This window comes from Acomys minous, assembly GCF_964271855.1.
Source record: "Acomys minous genome assembly, chromosome: 18".
In the NCBI taxonomy this organism is placed as follows: Eukaryota; Metazoa; Chordata; class Mammalia; order Rodentia; family Muridae; genus Acomys; species Acomys minous.
In genome coordinates, this window is record NC_140501.1 from 44,264,984 (window position 1) to 44,286,405 (window position 21,422).

Consider the following 21,422-nt stretch of genomic DNA (forward strand, 5'->3'; position numbering starts at 1 on the left):
TGTCCTACCCTGGTGTTACACTCACTGTCCTATCCTGGTGTTACACTCACTGTCCTACCCTGGTGTTACACTCACTGTCCTACCCTCGTGTTACACTCACTGTCCTACCCTCGTGTTACACTCACTGTCCTACCCTGGTTACACTCACTGTCCTACCCTGGTGTTACACTCACTGTCCTACCCTCGTGTTACACTCACTGTCCTACCCTAGTGTTACACTCAGTGTCCTACCCTGGTGTTACACTCACTGTCCTACCCTGGTGTTACACTCACTGTCCTACCCTGGTGTTACACTCACTGTCCTACCCTCGTGTTACACTCACTGTCCTACCCTCGTGTTACACTCACTGTCCTACCCTGGTTACACTCACTGTCCTACCCTGGTGTTACACTCACTGTCCTACCCTCGTGTTACACTCACTGTCCTACCCTAGTGTTACACTCAGTGTCCTACCCTGGTGTTACACTCACTGTCTACCCTGGTGTTACACTCACTGTCCTACCCTGGTGTTACACTCACTGTCCTACCCTGGTGTTACACTCACTGTCCTACCCTGGTGTTACACTCACTGTCCTACCCTGGTGTTACACTCACTGTCCTACCCTCGTGTTACACTCACTGTCTTACCCTCGTGTTACACTCACTGTCCTACCCTCGTTTTACACTCACTGTCCTACCCTCGTGTTACACTCACTGTCCTACCCTGGTGTTACACTCACTGTCCTACCCTCGTGTTACACTCACTGTCCTACCCTCGTGTTACACTCACTGTCCTACCCTCGTGTTACACTCACTGTCCTACCCTGATGTTACACTCACTGTCCTACCCTCGTGTTACACTCACTGTCCTACCCTCGTGTTACACTCACTGTCCTACCCTCGTGTTACACTCACTGTCCTACCCTGGTGTTACACTCACTGTCCTACCCTAGTGTTACACTCACTGTCCTACCCTGGTGTTACACTCACTGTCCTACCCTGGTGTTACACTCACTGTCCTACCCTGGTGTTACACTCACTGTCCTACCCTCGTGTTACACTCACTGTCCTACCCTCGTGTTACACTCACTGTCCTACCCTGGTTACACTCACTGTCCTACCCTGATGTTACACTCACTGTCCTACCCTCGTGTTACACTCACTGTCTACCCTCGTGTTACACTCACTGTCCTACCCTCGTGTTACACTCACTGTCCTACCCTAGTGTTACACTCACTGTCCTACCCTGATGTTACACTCACTGTCCTACCCTCGTGTTACACTCACTGTCTACCCTCGTGTTACACTCACTGTCCTACCCTGGTGTTACACTCACTGTCCTACCCTAGTGTTACACTCACTGTCCTACCCTCGTGTTACACTCACTGTCCTACCCTCGTGTTACACTCACTGTCTACCCTCGTGTTACACTCACTGTCCTACCCTAGTGTTACACTCACTGTCCTACCCTGGTGTTACACTCACTGTCCTACCCTCGTGTTACACTCACTGTCTACCCTCGTGTTACACTCACTGTCCTACCCTGGTGTTACACTCACTGTCCTACCCTCGTGTTACACTCACTGTCCTACCCTCGTGTTACACTCACTGTCCTACCCTGGTGTTACACTCACTGTCCTACCCTAGTGTTACACTCACTGTCCTACCCTGGTGTTACACTCACTGTCCTACCCTGGTGTTACACTCACTGTCCTACCCTGGTGTTACACTCACTGTCTACCCTCGTGTTACACTCACTGTCCTACCCTCGTGTTACACTCACTGTCTACCCTGGTGTTACACTCACTGTCCTACCCTGGTGTTACACTCACTGTCCTACCCTGGTGTTACACTCACTGTCCTACTTGGTCCATGGCAGTGGGTTTCCACCATCTTTTGTTGTATTTGGAAATGAGCCCAGGTCTACACTGAGGTCCCTTACTGTTGTTGCAATTTTTCTACACAAAATCCACTTTTATTGCTTCAGTGTCTGCTGGGTTTGGGTTTGTTTTTGACAGCGGGGCTGTCCAGCCTGATGGGTTAAGAGCACATGGATTTAGGCTCATCAAATGCTCATCTTTTAGATTTCTTCTTAGCTGCTTAAGAAATCAAAATCGGCTGGCCTCCTGGACGGACCAGATTGCATTTATCAACAGCATGCTGTCTGTCACTCAGGGTTACAAATCTTTTCTTTCCACTTCCCGACTCATCCAACCCTTGGGGGGGGGGCGGGGAAAGAAAAGAATAGGAGAAAAGGACAAGGAATCTAGCCAGCTGCATTCTCATTTCAAAGACCAGGAAGGAAATTATTCTCAACACCTCACCTTAACTATCTTAGAAGTGTGCAATAAAAGCCCACAGCAGAAGTAAATCGTAACGGTTTGCCTGACGCTTGCTGTACAAGGCAACTTGCTGCTCTGACTTGCCTGACAGGCTGCAGGTCACATTTCCATGGTTACAGCAGGACCACCAACTATATAATGGGTGGTTGTAGTTTATTGGTTGCTAGACCAACTTTCCTAAGATGCCAACTTTCTCCCAATCCAGCTAACAGTTTCCATTCAGTTTAAATAGTGGTTTTCTAAAAATATTTACAGTTTCAGAACTGACAGGGAGCTGAGAGCTCTGGTTTCTCTTGGACTCAGGAGCCCACTTTTCCCAGGGAGCCAAGCTCTTTGAATAGACTGCCCTTTCGGTATCTGTCGCTGTCCTTAGTGCTGCTTTCATTTACTCAGTAAGCAGGAACGCTGAACATCTATCTCCTGAGTCCTGTATGTGCCCAGCAACAGCTCCCTGTTGCCATGTCTCAGCCCACACAGAGAAAACAAAAGATGCAAGAGGTCTAATTCCCGACTGTCTGTTCACATACTGGCTTTAGGGTTTTGGTCCCTGTAGAGAAGTGGACCTTACACACCCAACATCCTACTCTGGCCTCTGCATATGTGCATACAAACATATACCCCAGGCTGAGTGACACTATTCCCAGAGAAATGACAACACATGCTTACCCCAAATAGTGAACTAATGACAAATCAAAGTGTGGATAGCACGAAAATCCAGATTTACTGAGGTTGCTTACAGGATTATAGGTGAGAGGTTATTTACAGGAGCAGAAATGCTTCAATGACAGCTGCACCACCAAAGGCCCACCAAAAAGTGGAGCTCACTGCTTGCCTTGTAGGCTGTGCCATCGGTTGGAGACCATCCCTATAGGCAGCTCAGCTGCTCTCTGCCTCTTCCAGGCAGTTTTGGCTGGTCTGAGAATGTCTCTCAGTGCTGGTTCTTACTGCTAATACATGCTTGGGGGATGGAAGTGGCCTAGTGAATCTGATTAGTTTCAGGGACTTCCTGACACTATTGAATTGTTTGCTTCCTGCAGGCAAAGAAACTTTCCCCCACAGGGTAGAATGTTCACCTTTACTTAGAACTTCCCGTGAAGAACTTCCTTCCAAGACGGAATGTGCTGCCTTACAGTGACATTTACACATACTCGGGACAGCTCAATTTTGTACATGTAAGAGGAACTCAGAAAGAGGTGCTGAATGAACGAACGAACAAACAAAGAGGGTGTCAGCCATGTGCTACGCGCTTTGCTTAATTTGCTTCCTGATTGTGTGCATATACTTAGTGAAGTAGTTGACCCTTCGTCAAGGTCAGTGCTCTGGCCCAAGAACTTCCACACTGCCTAGTAAGTGAAAGGATGACATCCCCCCTCAGTTAGGCTTATTTTTAGATCTCATTTTTAAAAAAAATCCTAAACAGAACACTCTTAGTTGAAATAAATGAAGACGACCCAGGCAAACACACAGAGCAGAATACCCCCTCCACCGATGACTGATCCAATACCGAGCCGAGAAGTAGAGCTGCCTTTACGGTGGAATAACCTAAGAGGCCTCCGTGTTCTGGCTATGGTTTTTGTAGGTTAAAGGCCCTTAGAGATCTCTCCATGAACAGGGGGATAGGCGGCACCTGAGCCATCCTTTGTCTTTCTCTCACTGGGGCTGCAGCTCTAGCGATTTGCTGGAATGCCTCACCTTTTGGAAACCAAATGAATGGAAGAAAGAATATTTGAAGTTGTGTGGCAACAAAGCCCTGGGGCGGGGGAAAGAGGTAAGGAAACAGGCTGGTCCCTGCGGGTGAACAGGCTTCCTTCATACAACTCATGTGGCTGAAAGGGACAGTGGGATGGACAAGGACACGGTGTGCCGGCCTGGGTGCCGCAGCTGTCCCACTCCTACCCTTCCTTCTGGTCTGCTTTCCTGATCATCAGATCTGATGGTCAGAGAGAGCCGTGTGAGGATTTCCTTTCGTCCCTAGCTCCCGGGTCTTGGCAGCAAGAGGTAGTTCCTTGTCACCACAATCCTGTGCTCAGACTCTCCCCGTCCTTTGTGCTGGCACCTTAAATCTCTGCCTGGCACACCCTTGCATCCTCATAGCATCTTTTTATTGAAGCTCCCCTAACTGCCTGCCCTGCTGCACAGTGCTGACCTCCGCAACCCTCTGCTCCACTTTCTTCTTGCCTTCCCAGAGCACATCTTACCTTCTAACTCACTAAGGGCTTCACCCAGTTGTGATTATCTGTTTTCTGTCCAAGAAGGTGAGTTCCTGAAGGCAAGGGTTTCTCTCTGGCCACTGACCTTAGTTATCGCATGCCGACTTCACCTGCCTCAGCTAAATCACCATCCACCTTGATAGGCAAAGTAAGAGAGCGAGAACAAGGGAGGCAGGGACTGTCTGTCTTTCACTGAACACAAACTATGTACCTATAACAGAACAAGGCGTTTTCTTTGTCGGTCTTTTACATTTAAAAATTTACATCCATTTGATAAAGAGGAAGGAAAAACCCAGGGCTTTCAGAAGTTGGGTTGACTGACATAGGCAGTAGCTGCTAAGAAAGACATCTGGGATTGCATTACAGCTGTGTCTAATTCCAAAGGCTAGATAAAGCATCAATTTAGGAGCAGATGAGTAAGATATAACAGTTCAAGCTCTTAGGGGCAGCAGTGTTGCTTTGTCCTCTGTATTGAAAACTGGGGAAGAGGGAAGCTCATAAGACTCAGATAGCTCACTAAACGTACAAGTCTCAGAATGCTCAGAAAGTTACCAGACTCCGGAGGATCCTCTCTCTAAGGAGATATAAGCAGCAAGCAATTCCTGAGGAAGGCTCTTTGGAGGAGCTGCCTGCAGGGTGGGATGATGCATTCATGAGTCGTCATCACACTGGGTGGTCTTTTTGGTGATGGAGCTGCCTTTCAGCCATCCAAGCTTCTGCAAATAAGTCCTCATCCATGCTTCTGTGAGTATCCCAGTAAATTCACTGGTTCACTCTGCTAGACTTGGGTGCAGTAGTTTTTGTGATCTGAAATTAGTGCTCTAATTGGGAGGAGTAGATGTTTGCTCATGCCTCCCCGGGAAAAGTCACACAACAGGGATTCCTTCAAATATCTACAAGCTTTCATGGCCGTTATTTAAAAGAACAAACAAGTAGTGCACACTGAGTTCTTGGTTGCTAAAAGGGAACTCATTTACACGAAACCACATCTTTAGTTATAAGTTTACTAGACTAATTTTCAAGAGATCCTTAGAGAGCCTTCTAATTAACCTAGCATTCCACAGTGTTGGTGACAAAGCAGGGTATTAGCTATGCTGCAACAGGTGGCTCAGTCAATTCCAGAAACCTCACCTTTAGACTGTGCTAGGATGGTATTTTGGGGGTGTATCCTGTCCACACCACCAGCGTCCTAATATGGCAAAGCTGAAACAAGTGCCAGCAGGCACTTTGGCCACCACATCAGAGGGGATGGCCAGGGTTGGAAGAAGAAATCATACATCCTATCTGGGCTCCAATCCCAATATTTAATTTTGAACATATTCCCTTGCTTTTGCCATACACGACTCTAGGCTTTTTCCTCCTTCATAATATTATAGGTTAGCTATGTGTCTAAGACTAACTCTTCTTGTCTGAAATCCCTGTGGCCAGCTGTGCTATGGAATTCAGATATTTCAGTTATATCAGATATACTGTAAATGTGGAACAGCCATAGAAAGTTCCGGGGCAAGGTTCCTGGCTGGGTCTTATTTGTATTTCTGAATCAAGCACGCAAATCTTCACAATAAGTAGGATTAAAAAAGAACTTAAATTTCCATGATTGTTTCAATGAGAACAGCCCTGTAGGTTCATAGATTTTAAGACTAGGCCCCCAGTTGGTGGAACTGTTTAGGGTGAATTAGGAGGCCTGGCCTTGTTGGGGAAAATATGTCACTGGAAGTGCTTTAAGATTTCAAAAGACCTGTGCCCTTCCCAGTGTGCTCTCTTGGCTTCCTGTTTGCTGTTAGAGATGTCCCTGCAGCTGTGCCTTCACACTGCCATCACGGTCCCTAACCCTCCAGGGACCCTAATCCGCTTAGATATTTTCTTTTATAAGTTGCCTTGGTCATGGTGTCTTATCAATAGGAAAGTAACGCAGGCAATTTTTCTTGGTCAATAGCTGTCTTTGCATGTCCAACAAGCAAAGCAAACTCGGGCAGCTCTCTCCTACACTCATCCCTGTCAATTGTCAATAGTGCTTGCTCCATGTGGTAGAATCAATGCCCAGACGTTGCAGGGAATTTATGATAATGCCACCGCATAGATGAAGATTCTCAGAGAACCGGACTATTCAACATTTGCCAGTCATCTTGAGAACTGTCGATGCTAGATAAATGGCATTCTTTTCAGTGATGACATATTTTGCAAAAATGGGTTTTGGCAGTTGCTGAGATTAAAAAAAAAAACAAACCAAAAAACCAAGCACCATACAAAAATCAGTAGAGAAGCCTGGAAGGATGGTTCAGTGGTTAAGAACCCTTACTGCTCTTTCAGAGGACAAAAATTTGGTTCCCAGCACCATGGTGGGCACCTCACAGCTACCTGTCACTCCAGCTCCAGGGGATCTGGTGTCCTTTTCTAGCTTTCTTGGACTCATGCACAGATGTAGAAAACACCCCCCAACACACACATGAATAGAAATAAGAATAAGCCTTAAAAATTTTAGGATGACCAGAGAGGTGAATGGTTTTAATACTTGGGAGACAGAAGCAGGTGGCGCTCTGTGACCTTGACGCTGGCCTGGTCTTACATAATGAGGGTATTTGGGTGTAAAGACTTGTGTGTTTATCCATATTCTTGCACGTGTGTGTGTGTGTGTGTGTGTGTGTGTGTGTGTATGTGAGAGAGAGAGAGAGAGAGAGAGAGAGAGAGAGAGAGAGAGAGAGGGAGAGGGAGAGGGAGAGGGAGAGGGAGAGGGAGAGGGAGAGTGTGTGTGTGTGTGTGTGAACATATATGTAGGTGCATGTACACATATGGGATGTGTGTGTAGAGGCCAGAGGATAATCTTAGGTGCTATTATTCTCAGATGCTGTCTGTCCACCTCATTATTTTATTTATTTTATTTATTTATTTATTTATTTATTTATTTATTTATTGTCTACCTTTTTTTTGAGGTGGAATCTTTTACTGGCCTGAGACTCACCAAGTACGTTAGGTGAGGTATCCATTAAACCCCACGAACACGCCAGTGTCTTCCTCTCCCAACCCTGGGGTTACAAACACCAGCCATCACGACCAGATTTTATTTTATCTTTTCAATGTGGGTTCTGAGTTTTGAACTTAGGCCTCAGTGCTTGCCTTGTAAGCATGCTCCACTGAGACAGCCTACTGAATATAACTGTTTAAGAGGGAGAGCTTCTAGAGATTTCCTTTGGTGAGAGGCAGCTGTGAGGATTTCACTGAGATGGAATCTTTCTTAGAGGGGAATTTTGAATAATCCTTGATTATTTCTTTTTAACCTTCCAAACCACTCAGTATGTCCTTTTTATCTTACTTCCTTCAAAATACCCGGGATCCACCTTTACCACCACCACCACCATCACCACCACCACCATCACCCCCATCACCCCCCTTACCACCACCACCATCACCCCCTTACCACCACCACCATCACCCCCATCACCCCCCTTACCACCACCACCATCACCCCCCTTACCACCGCCACCATCACCCCCCTTACCACCACCACCATCACCCCCCTTACCACCACCACCACCACCACCATCACCCCCCTTACCACCACTACCATCACCCCCCTTACCACCACCACCACCACCACCATCACCCCCCTTACCACCACCACCATCACCCCCTTACCACCACCACCATCACCTCCTTACCATCACCACCATCACCCCCAAAACCCCCTTACCACCACCACCATCATCCCCTTACCACCACCACCATCACCCCCTTACCACCACCACCATCACCCCCTTACCACCACCACCATCACCCCCTTACCACCACCACCATCACCCCCTTACCACCACCACCATCACCCCCTTACCACCACCACCATCACCCCCTTACCACCACCACCATCACCCCCTTACCACCACCACCATCACCCCCTTACCACCACCACCATCACCCCCTTACCACCACCACCATCACCCCCTTACCACCACCACCATCACCCCCTTACCACCACCACCATCACCCCCTTACCACCACCACCATCACCCCCTTACCACCACCACCATCACCCCCTTACCACCACCACCATCACCCCCATCACCCCCCTTACCACCACCCCCATCACCCCCTTACCACCACCACCATCACCCCCTTACCACCACCACCATCACCCCCTTACCACCACCACCATCACCCCCTTACCACCACCACCATCACCCCCATCACCCCCCTTACCACCACCACCATCACCCCCTTACCACCACCACCATCACCCCCTTACCACCACCACCATCACCCCCTTACCACCACCACCATCACCCCCTTACCACCACCACCATCACCCCCATCACCCCCCTTACCACCACCACCATCACCCCCTTACCACCACCACCATCACCCCCTTACCACCACCACCATCACCCCCTTACCACCACCACCATCACCCCCTTACCACCACCACCATCACCCCCTTACCACCACCACCATCACCCCCATCACCCCCCTTACCACCACCACCATCACCCCCTTACCACCACCACCATCACCCCCTTACCACCACCACCATCACCCCCTTACCACCACCACCATCACCCCCTTACCACCACCACCATCACCCCCTTACCACCACCACCATCACCCCCATCACCCCCCTTACCACCACCCCCATCACCCCCTTACCACCACCCCCATCACCCCCTTACCACCACCCCCATCACCCCCTTACCACCACCCCCATCACCCCCTTACCACCACCACCATCACCCCCTTACCACCACCACCATCACCCCCTTACCACCACCACCATCACCCCCTTACCACCACCACCATCACCCCCTTACCACCACCACCATCACCCCCTTACCACCACCACCATCACCCCCTTACCACCACCACCATCACCCCCTTACCACCACCACCATCACCCCCTTACCACCACCACCATCACCCCCATCACCCCCCTTACCACCACCCCCATCACCCCCTTACCACCACCCCCATCACCCCCTTACCACCACCCCCATCACCCCCTTACCACCACCACCATCACCCCCTTACCACCACCCCCATCACCCCCTTACCACCACCACCATCACCACCACCATCACCCCCATCACCCCCTTACCACCACCACCATCACCCCCTTACCACCACCACCATCACCCCCTTACCACCACCACCATCACCCCCTTACCACCACCACCATCACCCCCTTACCACCACCACCATCACCCCCTTACCACCACCACCATCACCCCCATCACCCCCCTTACCACCACCCCCATCACCCCCTTACCACCACCACCATCACCCCCTTACCACCACCCCCATCACCCCCTTACCACCACCACCATCACCACCACCATCACCCCCATCACCCCCTTACCACCACCCCCATCACCCCCTTACCACCACCACCATCACCCCCTTACCACCACCACCATCACCCCCTTACCACCACCACCATCACCCCCTTACCACCACCACCATCACCCCCTTACCACCACCACCATCACCCCCATCACCCCCCTTACCACCACCACCATCACCCCCTTACCACCACCCCCATCACCCCCTTACCACCACCCCCATCACCCCCTTACCACCACCCCCATCACCACCACCATCACCCCCATCACCCCCTTACCACCACCACCATCACCCCCTTACCACCACCACCATCACCCCCTTACCACCACCACCATCACCCCCTTACCACCACCACCATCACCCCCTTACCACCACCATCATCACCCCCTTACCACCACCACCATCACCCCCTTACCACCACCACCATCACCCCCTTACCACCACCACCATCACCCCCTTACCACCACCACCATCACCCCCTTACCACCACCACCATCACCCCCTTACCACCACCACCATCACCCCCCTTACCACCACCACCATCACCCCCATCACCCCCTTACCACCACCACCATCACCCCCCTTACCACCACCACCATCACCCCCATCACCCCCTTACCACCACCATCATCACCACCACCACCATCACCCCCCTTACCACCACCATCATCACCACCACCACCATCACCACCACCATCACCACCACCACCACCACCATCACCCCCTTACCACCACCACCATCACCCCCCTTACCACCACCACCATCCCCCCTTACCACCACCACCATCACCCCCTTACCACCACCATCATCACCCCCTTACCACCACCACCATCACCCCCTTACCACCACCACCATCACCCCCTTACCACCACCACCATCACCCCCCTTACCACCACCACCATCCCCCCTTACCACCACCACCATCACCCCCATCACCCCCTTACCACCACCACCATCACCCCCCTTACCACCACCACCATCACCCCCATCACCCCCTTACCACCACCACCATCACCCCCATCACCCCCTTACCACCACCACCATCACCCCCATCACCCCCTTACCACCACCATCACCACCATCACCCCCCTTACCACCACCATCATCACCACCACCACCATCACCACCACCATCACCACCACCACCACCACCATCACCCCCTTACCACCACCACCATCACCCCCCTTACCACCACCACCATCCCCCCTTACCACCACCACCATCACCCCCATCACCCCCTTACCACCACCACCATCACCCCCCTTACCACCACCACCATCACCCCCATCACCCCCTTACCACCACCACCATCACCCCCCTTACCACCACCACCATCCCCCCTTACCACCACCACCATCACCCCCATCACCCCCTTACCACCACCACCATCACCCCCCTTACCACCACCACCATCACCCCCATCACCCCCTTACCACCACCATCATCACCACCACCACCATCACCACCACCATCACCACCACCACCACCACCATCACCCCCCTTACCACCACCACCATCACCCCCTTACCACCACCACCATCACCCCCTTACCACCACCACCATCACCCCCTTACCACCACCACCATCACCCCCATCACCCCCTTACCACCACCATCATCACCACCACCACCATCACCCCCCTTACCACCACCATCATCACCACCACCACCATCACCACCACCATCACCACCACCACCACCACCATCACCCCCCTTACCACCACCACCATCACCCCCTTACCACCACCACCATCACCCCCTTACCACCACCACCATCACCCCCTTACCACCCCCCCCCATCACCCCCCTTACCACCACCACCATCACCCCCTTACCACCACCACCATCACCCCCTTACCACCACCACCATCACCCCCCTTACCACCACCACTACCACCATAATATGCTCACCCACACAGTCCAATACACTCTTCTACACTTGTCTTTGCTTTCTCTCTTGCACTCCACAAATCAGAAGTAGGCTTTAAAAACAAAAGTTAGGTCAAGTTATTCCCTTGCTTCAAATCTTCCCAGTATCTTCCACTTCCAAGGCTGGCCTGGGACCTGGCCTTTTTGGGACCTGGCTTGGCTCCTTGGCACCTGCCCTTCTGGGAGCCCTTTCCTGCCCCCCCCCCCCCCCCGCTGCAATATATTTCCACCTCAGGTCTCTGCACCTCTGCTGTCAGAAACTGTGTCATCTCCTAGTCCCTGTACATCATGCTTTATTTTCCTTAGGACGTATGCCAGGTTTGAAAGTGTTGTGTTTATGAGCTGTGTGGTCAGTGATAGAAACCTGTTTTCTTGTTTGGGAGGGGATTCCAAGATGCGCCTGTAAGGACGGAGCCAATCATTTCAACTTGGTGCACGCGCACGCACACACACACACACACACACACACACACACACACGCACACGCACACACCACACGCACACACACACTTATAAACAGAGGAGGCTATTTAGTCAAGGACAGGGCACAGTAGCTAGTTATTATGGGTGAAGCCCATGTTCCTGCGCAATACTGACGTTCCATCATAACAATTATATTAAATTGACCTGTTACTAAAGCAGCCTTATTCTATTACTTATTATTCTTCATACCAGGAGCCCCCACCTCTTTATTTATTTAAAAGAAACTGAGACAAAGACTTGAAAAGGAATCGTTTGTACCTATGTCTTTAAACCCAAACAAGACTGTATCTGTCCAGATTCAGCAGGCTGATGTGCTTTTCAATAGCAAATCCGGGAAGGGCTCACGGCAGAGCGGCGACAGGAACAGGTGCAGAATTATTCAACATCTCTGAGAAACAGCCATGGGGGATTAGATGGAGCTTTCTTTAATAAGATTAATTCCGAAATATGAAGCACAGTTTGGCATGTCCCCTAAGATACAAGGCATTTGTATCTATATGAGATTAAAGGAGCTTTCACACAAAGCAATTTTCTCTTTCAACATCAAAGGGGCCCCCGCTTCGAAGGGGCTGCTTCCAGGAGGCGCGCAGTAACCAGCACAGCGGTGCAAACTGCTTTGTGGAAAGGCATCTTGCTCAGCGAGCAATTGTATAACGCACCTTTCTCTAACTGGGACTTGCGGGGCCATTGTTCCTCGGATCACGGGCTTAGAGACTAAGGCAAGCCCCAGGTCAGGAGTCAAGTCCACAAACACCCCAGACAGGTGTCTCCCTAGTGATAACATTGCATTTCCAGAGGTGGAGGCTCAGCACCTCATGAGGTGGTTCTAACGAGCAATAAATGACCCTGATGCCGGAAATAACAGTGACAGCGAAGATCACAGCCACCATCGACGCGTCAGACACTGCACTTAGCGAATGACAAACAGCACAGCCTTCTACCACTAACCGTCCCCTTGGGCGTGTAGTCAGGCACGCTGGGGCCACTTCCCAGCCACACACAGCATGCCGGAGTGGGTTTTCTTCTCTTCCTAGCCTCTCTTTGTTTTCCTGACCTACAGTTCACTTTTGCCTTCTGACCACCACACAGATATTTATTGGAACTGCTCTCACACGGCAACCTGCTGGCTTTGCCTCACCTACCCAAGCTGCTCCAAACCTTGTGAGTTGGGACTATAGCACTCAGTCTGTGAATCAGACCCTACACAATGTGCTCCTGAAAATAAGCTGCCAGTGTCCCTCCTATCCCGTTCCCTTTTATTTTCCTTTTTTCTCTCTACAAACGTTTCTTGTGAGTGTTTCACCTGCATTGGTTACTGAGGTTCCACAATTACTAAAGGCCAAGGAAGAAAGCCTCTTTCTTATTAAGCTTATTATGTCTATTAAATATAAATTAAAACACAGCATAGTGCAACTATAAAACAAATGGAAAAAGAATTCTACCGTGAACTGAAACTACGATATTTGTCAAAGGAGGCACTGGGGAGCCAGTGGACAGCCAGCTCCACCTCTGCCTGCTGGGGCCTGAGCCTACCTGGGAAGTGCAGTCCCTATTTTAGTTAAAAGCTTGTGGGAGGCTAGCCCAGGGAAGGGGCTAGGCTGCTCCTGCCAAGTGTCCTAGCCTTTCTTCCCCCCACCCCTCTGCCTGACTAGGGCTTCCCCTTCCTCTTGTTGCTTTCCGAAGGGTCAAGAGCAGCTGACTCGTTGGAGGGTCTACGTTTGCGCAGGGGGGAAGCACGGGCCACTGAAAGCGCGGTCAGAAAGGAATGAGTCCTTGTAATCTGAAGCTGGGCATTTAGTTTGGGAAGCCTGTCAAAGTGCAAGGGGACTTTGTGCTTGCGATGGCTCATGAGCTTCTTTCAGGTGTAATCACCCAGGTCACGTGAAGCCGTCCCTGTGCCAGGAATACAGCTCACTTGGTGGCATCTTTGTCAGCGTGCGTGGCAACCCTGAGTTTGAAGGCCAGAACTGGGTTGAACTGTGTCACATGGCTGCTGTCTCAGCACTCCGGAGGTGGAGGACCAGAAGTTCAAGGTTGTCCTTTGCTATATACACTGAGTTTGAGACCAGCCTGGGATATTTTTTTTTTTAAAGCTGTTTTCTGAATTCCAGGCAGGCTAGCTCCATGTGTGCTAGAGACCCTGAGGTGAGACCAGAGTCTGAAATCTCTAGGCGTTAGAAACTTGAAGAGTAGAGAATGAATGACCTTGGGAGAGCCACCATCCCGTGTCCTTTCTGAGTGAGGGACACCCTCTTGGCAGTATGCCCTTCCTCACAATGAAATGTGTGTAGTCATGAAGACAGATGGTTCTGGAAACTACTTGCTTCTGGGCCAGATGCCTTGCTTCACCTGGCTCTATTCTTGACCCCTTTCCCAGGGCCTCTTCCAAAAAAACTGACTGCACAGACTGCTTTGATCAGGGCTGCCAATCCTTCCGGATGTGGAGGTTACCCAGTGATAATATGAGTGAATAAAACTGATATTATGGAGCTGGGCGTGGTGGCTCACGCCTTTAATCCTAGCACTTAGGTGGCAGAGGCAGGTGGATTGCTGTGAGTTCAAGGCCAGCCTGGTCTACAATGTGAGTCCAGAACAGCCAAGGCTACACAGAGAAACTCTGTTTTGAAAAAAAAAACAAAAAACAAACCAACAACAACAAAACAAAACGAAACAAAAACCAAACCAAACCAAACCAAAAACAAAACTGATATTTTGACCAGGAATATGGCTGTAGGCTGCCTTCCCTTGGGGCAATGAGTGCTCAGCCATGAGTGAGTGTAGACCACACACACACACACACACACACACACACACACACACACACACACCTGAGCTCAGAAGGCACAGACAGAAAGTTGTGAACCAGCATAAAGTTGAAACTTGCCATTGACTATTTTAAAGCAGGGCAAAAGATCTAAGGATTTGGGGTTGAGGATAGGCTTAGGGCTTGAGGTGGGCCATCAAACGTCTTCCTTTTCTAAAAGGCGAAGGCATCAGTCTAGAAGGCCGTAGATTCTGAGTTCCACACTGAAGCTCTGAGTGTGTATAAGTCAGAGTCCAACAGAGAAACAGTAAATAGAAGGTATATGTGTCTCTACGTAGAGAGGCATAGACACATAGCATTGTAATTATAAGAAGAGGTGAGAAAGCTGTGTCCAATCAGAGACCAAGTGGTTCTAAAATTGGCATTTGGAGAGCCATAGAAACTAATGATAAGTCTAGGAAGCTGCAGAATAAGCTAATAATGACAAGTCTAGCAGCAAAGTAAGAGAGTGAGGATGCTCACTCCCCGTGCAGGCACTACCACAAGTTTGCAAAGGCCCAAGAACTCGGAATCCGGTGTCTACTGGAGACAGCAGCAGAAAAATGCATCTACTGGGAAAGTAGGGAGGGAGCCAAACTGCCTTTGCCTTCAGCTCCGTGTCCTGCGGGCCTCCAGCCTATTGGGTGCTGGCGCCCACGTTTAAAGCGGGCTGGCCCTATCTACTTCACTGATTCACACGCAGTCATTCTGTGGGAGCACCCTCAGAGCCACAGAAGGGCGCTTAGCCATCTCTAAGGAAGTTTCGATCTAGGAAAAGGTGACAAGCAAAGTCAATCACCACAGAGGGGCTGTGTAGGAAAACAGAATAAAATTAGCCTCTTTGTGGGTGAAGTGGGAAGAACACAGGCGGGGTTGTCCCTAGACTGTCTGAATTGTGCCTCCCATGAGTGAACAGGTCAGATGAACCAAGGAAGGCAGGACTGGCTTGATCCACATCCTTGGCTGCGATCTAGGAAGGGTGAAGGATTTTCTGTTCAGGGTCCTTTTAGTAAACAGGAGGGGCTGGGAGGTGGTGGCGCACGCCTGTAATCCCAGCACTTGGTAGGCAGAGGCAGGTGGATTCCTGTGAGTTCGAGGCCAGCCTGGTCTACAAAGTGAGTCCAGGACAGCCAAGGCTACACAGAAACCCTGTCTCGAAAAACCAAAAAAAAAAAAAAAAAAAAAAAAAAAAAAAAAAGAACAGGAGGGATAGAACGTAAAGCTTCTCCCTGACTCTGTGCAAAGGAAGCCTTGAGCTTGGGTAGGTAATTGTGGGGTGCCTTTCAACAGAGCTGGGGCCATCAAATGAGCCAGTTAATTAAAAACTCTTCCTGCATCTGCATCTTTCCTGTCCGATTTGATGTGCCCAGAAGGGGATGATTTAGACACTATTCTCATTGCCGTGACGAGATACTTGATAGGAATGTCTTAAGGGAAGGTTTCTTTGGGCTCATGGTTTCTGAGAGATCAGTCAATCATGCTGAGGAAAGCGTGACAGAGAGTCCCACCGCAGTAGGAAGGCTCGGCAGGCAGGCTCTTCACAAAGAGCCTAGAGCAGGAAGCAGAGAACACAGACCAGGGAACCAGAGGCAATTAAAACCTCTAAGTGATCCTAGGTCCCAAAGTTTTCCCCAAACTCCCGAAACAGCGCCACCATCTGGAACCCTAGTGTTCGAACACATGAGCTTGTGGGAGACGTTTAACACTGAAACCACAACCCATCCTACAACACTATAAGAGTCAGCCTGGCTGGGGTTTAGTAGTAAGAGGCCAGGCACTCAGCGCGCACGAGACTGGACCACATGACACTGCCGCTCCAGAACTAGAGCAAGGGCTTGGTTGCATCATCAGTCCTCCCGCACCAGCCCACCCACGGCCTGCTCTCCCAGGATCTCCTTGCTTCCAGGTCCTCGTGGGGAAAGTGTGTGTTACTCCCAGCTCCCTCACTGTGTTTCTGCAAGGTTCCTGTCTGTTGGCACACCCTGCCTTAGTCCTAGGACGCTAGATCCATCACAGTGCCTGGCTCACCGTGGGGGGGTCTCAACTGAGGTCCGTGCACTCAATTGAACAGCTGCAGACCAGAGGCTTGCAGGGGACTGACTACAAAGGGTTTGGATGTTTCATCCACTTAACCTCCCCAGTGGGGAAAAGCCAAGGGATGCAGGGATGGGCTCAGACCATTTAAAGGAGTTGATGAAGACACGGAGGAGTGGACCACAGCACCCCTGGGGATCACTGGGCTTCTGGCAGCAGTTGTTTAGAAAGCCTGTCTGGAGCAAGGGAGGAAGTCTGACTTCTGTAATAGACTGGGGAGTCCTACAGTGTTCTGAGAAAGCCAGGAGGTGCTGCTGCTGCTGTCTTCGGGCTGTTTATTTAGCTCTCTGGCAGGACCCATGGTGGAAGGCAGCTGCTTTCCCTCTTGAGGGGAACAAATGATGGCCTGCTTTCGTTTTGTGATCGATACCTGGAGCTGATCTGGATCCACACTCAAACACGCCAGGGACAAATTCTAGATTCCCAAAGTCCCACTGAGCCCTCGCGCACCAGTCACTGTAGCTTTTAGAAGAGACACTCAGTGTCTCTGTTAAGAATACATTCCCTGGGACTTTTGTTTTTGTTTTTAGTAAATAGGATTTCAAATATATTAGAATTTGGTCTTTCAAGGAGGGTGACTTTGAACCTGCGGTTGGTACAAAACACTTATTAATAGCCAACCTTGGGCCTGCTCCTTTCCCCCGCCCCCCTTCCCCAGGCTGAGTAGGGGTGCTGTTTCCTCTCGCAGAGGTAAGAGGCAGGCTCGAGTGGTGGTGGTGGTGGTGGAGTGGAAGAGAACTGAGATTCCTGCCTTGGGTCCCAGCTGTAGGCCTGGGCAAGCCAAGTCTCAGACTGAGGATATTTTTTTTTTTCAAGACTAGGTTCTCTGAAAGGGACACGGACTCACTCCTCCTTTATAAGCACAGTGCCAGTAGAGCATCCCCTTTCACAAGGGGAGAATGGGGTCAATGCAGGGAACAGAAAGGTCAGGGCAGCACAAGGCCAGAAAAAAGAGCAACAAAGGTACCTGGGTACTTGGCACATCTTCATTACTATCCTTGGACTCTGGGCCACCCTGGCCTCTCTTTCCCCCTTGCTTCTGCCTCTCTATGGCCCTCAGGCCAGAGAAGCCCAGACCCAGCCACCGGAGCTCTTACCCAAGCCTGAATCCTGACCACGAGTCAGCTGCATCCTTCCAATCTCGGAGTTTGGGTTGTTCTTCGTTACCATGGGGACGGAACACGCATCTCTTATCACTTCTCTGTTATTTCAGGCATTCTATACTTTCAGCTTCTCATTTCCAGCCAAAGGAGCAGGGGAGGGGGGTGGGAGTGGGGTGGGGGGATGGGGGGAGGGGAGGGAAGGAAGGAGGAAAGGAGGGAAGGAAGGAAGGTGGCGGTGGCGGGTCTGGCTGCTAAGGCGAAAAGATGGAAGGAGTGCCTTCCAGGGCATCCTGGCTGGACTCACTTGAGGTTGTCCTCTAAGCAACCTGGATGTCACCTCTGCCCCTCTGTCCCTCTGAGGCCTGTTCCTGGGACAGAGTCGCCTCAAGGGAACAAAGCACGAGTTCATGGGGCTGATCTGGAGTCAGGGAACAGGGGACACCGGGTGTAATTCTCAGACTGTGACTCTGAGTGGACTGGGTGGCATTGCAGGGTGAGCTGGGATGAGCAGGGAGGCGAGACTATTGTCTCTTTCAGCGCAGTGAGGTGGGGGTGGGGTGGCTGGTGAGATGGGCGGGGCATTTCTGGTATTTGCACAGAAGTTTCATAGGAAAGAGTGTGATAATTTGCTGTGGCTTCCTGTTCTTAATAAGCAATCCTGTGTGTATCAAACTTCGTAACCGCAGCTCTCTCTTTTCCTTTCTGAATCTACCCAGCTGTATAAGCTGCGGGTTTCTGTGAAGCCTAAAGATTCATGAGGACTGTGTGCTTGTCATGTGTTCCTGGCTCTTATGTCTCTTAGTGGCCTGGGCCAGACTCTTGGGAAGAGCCCAGACCAAGAACCAAAGAGAGAAACTGCTGGGAGAAATAGGGGCACAAGCCCACACGGCAATCAGCAAATGGAAAGTGATCAGGTGACCTTTTCTGCCCCTCTAGACCAAGATACGGAAAAGATGGAAGAAAAACATAAAGTGGATACTGAGGTTTGAGGAGGAGGAGTCCAAGCTGAAGCCAGGAGACAGAGGACCCTGTCTATGCGCTAAGGGTTCTTGGGATCATCTCTCAAGGATCTCTGTAGCACACGGGAAGACTCAAGGCGAGGTTCACACAGGTTTTGCTGGGAGTGGGGAACTGATCGGGCTACCTCAGGCATCTACACTCAGTTCTGCTCCAGGGCGGTGCCAAGGGCTGGCTGGAAGAATGCTTCCGGGTTCCTGTCATCCCCATTGCAAAGAAGTGTGCTTGGTGTGTACAGCAATAAAAGTTTTCCAGCCAGTCACTTCAAACAGTGCCCCCACCTCATTTCAGGCTCCACTGCCTGTTAGCCAGGTGCCTGGGATCTGGGAACACTGATACAGTAAAGACTTCCATGAGATGGCACCCATAGGTTTTGCTTTTTTGGTGTTTTATGTTGATGGGGTCATTTCTTTGTTGAGACTCTCTCCTCTCTCTCTCTCTCTCTCTCTCTCTCTCTCTCTCTCTCTCTCTCCCTCTCTCCATTTATTTATTTTATGTATATGAGTGCTCTATCTGCATGTACACCTGCAGGCCAAAAGAGGGCATCAGATTCCAGTATAGATGGTTGTGAGCCACCATGTGGTTGCTGAGGATTGAACTCAGGACCTCTGGGAGAGCAGACAGTGCTCTTAACAGCTGAGCCATCTCTCCAGCCCCTGTAGAGATTTTTCCTAAACACCCACTGTGTGCCTATATTATATCAGGGGGTGTTGGAAATACAGATTGAATGAGACAGAAACATTGTGGGTTTCAAGTTATTTCAAAAGGCTGGAGGACACACAGCTAAAGAGTGATGTGTTTTTCCACTTCTGTTGCAGATAGATTATTTTGATAGCTCTGCTACATTTCTGACAATGGTTTATTCCTTGTATGTCTAGACTGGTAAGCATGGCCAATCTCTTACAAATGTCTGGAGGAAGGGATTACCTCACATCTGCCCAGATAAGCCAAAGATACTCAAGTCTTAGCTGGTGTGATTCTGAGTCATTGCTGAACACTAGCTTGTCACCTGGGGATTCAGCACGGATTCAGCTGTCATTTAAGGCTTCCATGGCTTTAAAAAAAAAGTAGTTTTAAAAATTATATGTATGTATAAATGTGTGTCTTTTTTTTTTTTCCTCTCCGAGACAGGGTTTCTCTGTGTAGCCTTGGCTGTCCTGGACTCCTTTTGTAGACCAGGCTGGCCTTGAACTCACAGTGATCCACCTGCCTCTGCCTCCTGAATGCTGGGATTAAAGATGTGTGCCACCACTGCCCGGCTACATGTGTGTCTTTATATAAATGTATGTATATTGTATGTATATATGATTATATGAATACATATACATATTTGTTATATATGTATGAATACAAACACACACACACACACACACACACACACACACACACACACACACACACACACACGCGCACGTATATACCTGCAGGTGTCTGGGGAGGCCAGAGTGCACTGGGATCTTTTGGAACTGGAGTGACAGGTGGCTGTAGGCTAACTGATGTGGGTGCCAGGAACTGGGCCAGGGTCATCTGAGGTAGCAGCAAGCCCTCTTAACTGTTTGTTGGTCTTTTCTCTAGCCCCATCAGGGCTCTTTCTCATGGAAACTTCTAGTAGGTCTTTGTGGTATCCTAGTGACTAGCCTCCAAGTAAGAGTGATCTGTCTTTGATCTAGGTGAGAATTTGATCTGCCCCAGAGAAAAAACATAACAATGTTCTCTCTTGCCAAAGGCAAGCTAGGATCATAGTGGGGAGAGGCGGAGAGGCAGGTGGAGGTTCTTGTGAGCTACCTGCCCCTCTGGGTTCAGGAAACTGTCCTGTTAGGTTCCTGAAGGAAATATCCTGTCAGACATTTCCTACACCACAAGGCTGCTTCTAGAAACGCCTCTGCTCCGCAATCATGGAAATCATGTGCTCTTTGCTTCTAGAGCAAGCTGATAGGTGATAAAACAAATGTTTTCATAAAATTACCATAAGCATCCATTAAAGGCACCCTTCATCTTTCCATTGGCCTTTCTACCTGGGTGTCCAGAGGGAACATCCCATTCCATGTGGCCCAGACTGTGTGTGTGTGTGTGTGTGTGTGTGTGTGTGTGTGTGTGTGTGTGTGGCAGATTGTGGGGGTCCCTCCCCAGAGCTAT

General features: G+C 50.3%; 1 protein-coding gene across 4 annotated transcripts in view; it reads right to left on the reverse strand.

The window, feature by feature from the left end:
- ERICH6B (glutamate rich 6B) overlaps positions 1–18,313 on the reverse strand; it is a 61,247-nt gene extending 42,934 nt beyond the window's left edge. Inside the window, exons 1-2 of one of the 4 annotated variants that reach the window (XM_084768292.1) lie at positions 18,264–18,313; positions 11,769–11,839 (exon numbers count right to left, since the gene is read on the reverse strand). The gene's annotated coding sequence lies outside the window, so the exon portion shown is untranslated. Of the gene's footprint in view, positions 1–11,768; positions 11,840–12,527; positions 12,643–18,133; positions 18,244–18,263 lie in introns of those variants that run through there. The other 3 variants (XM_084768291.1, XM_084768293.1, XM_084768294.1) reach the window with 3 other exon arrangements.
- Between the last annotated feature and the right edge of the window lie 3,109 nt (positions 18,314–21,422).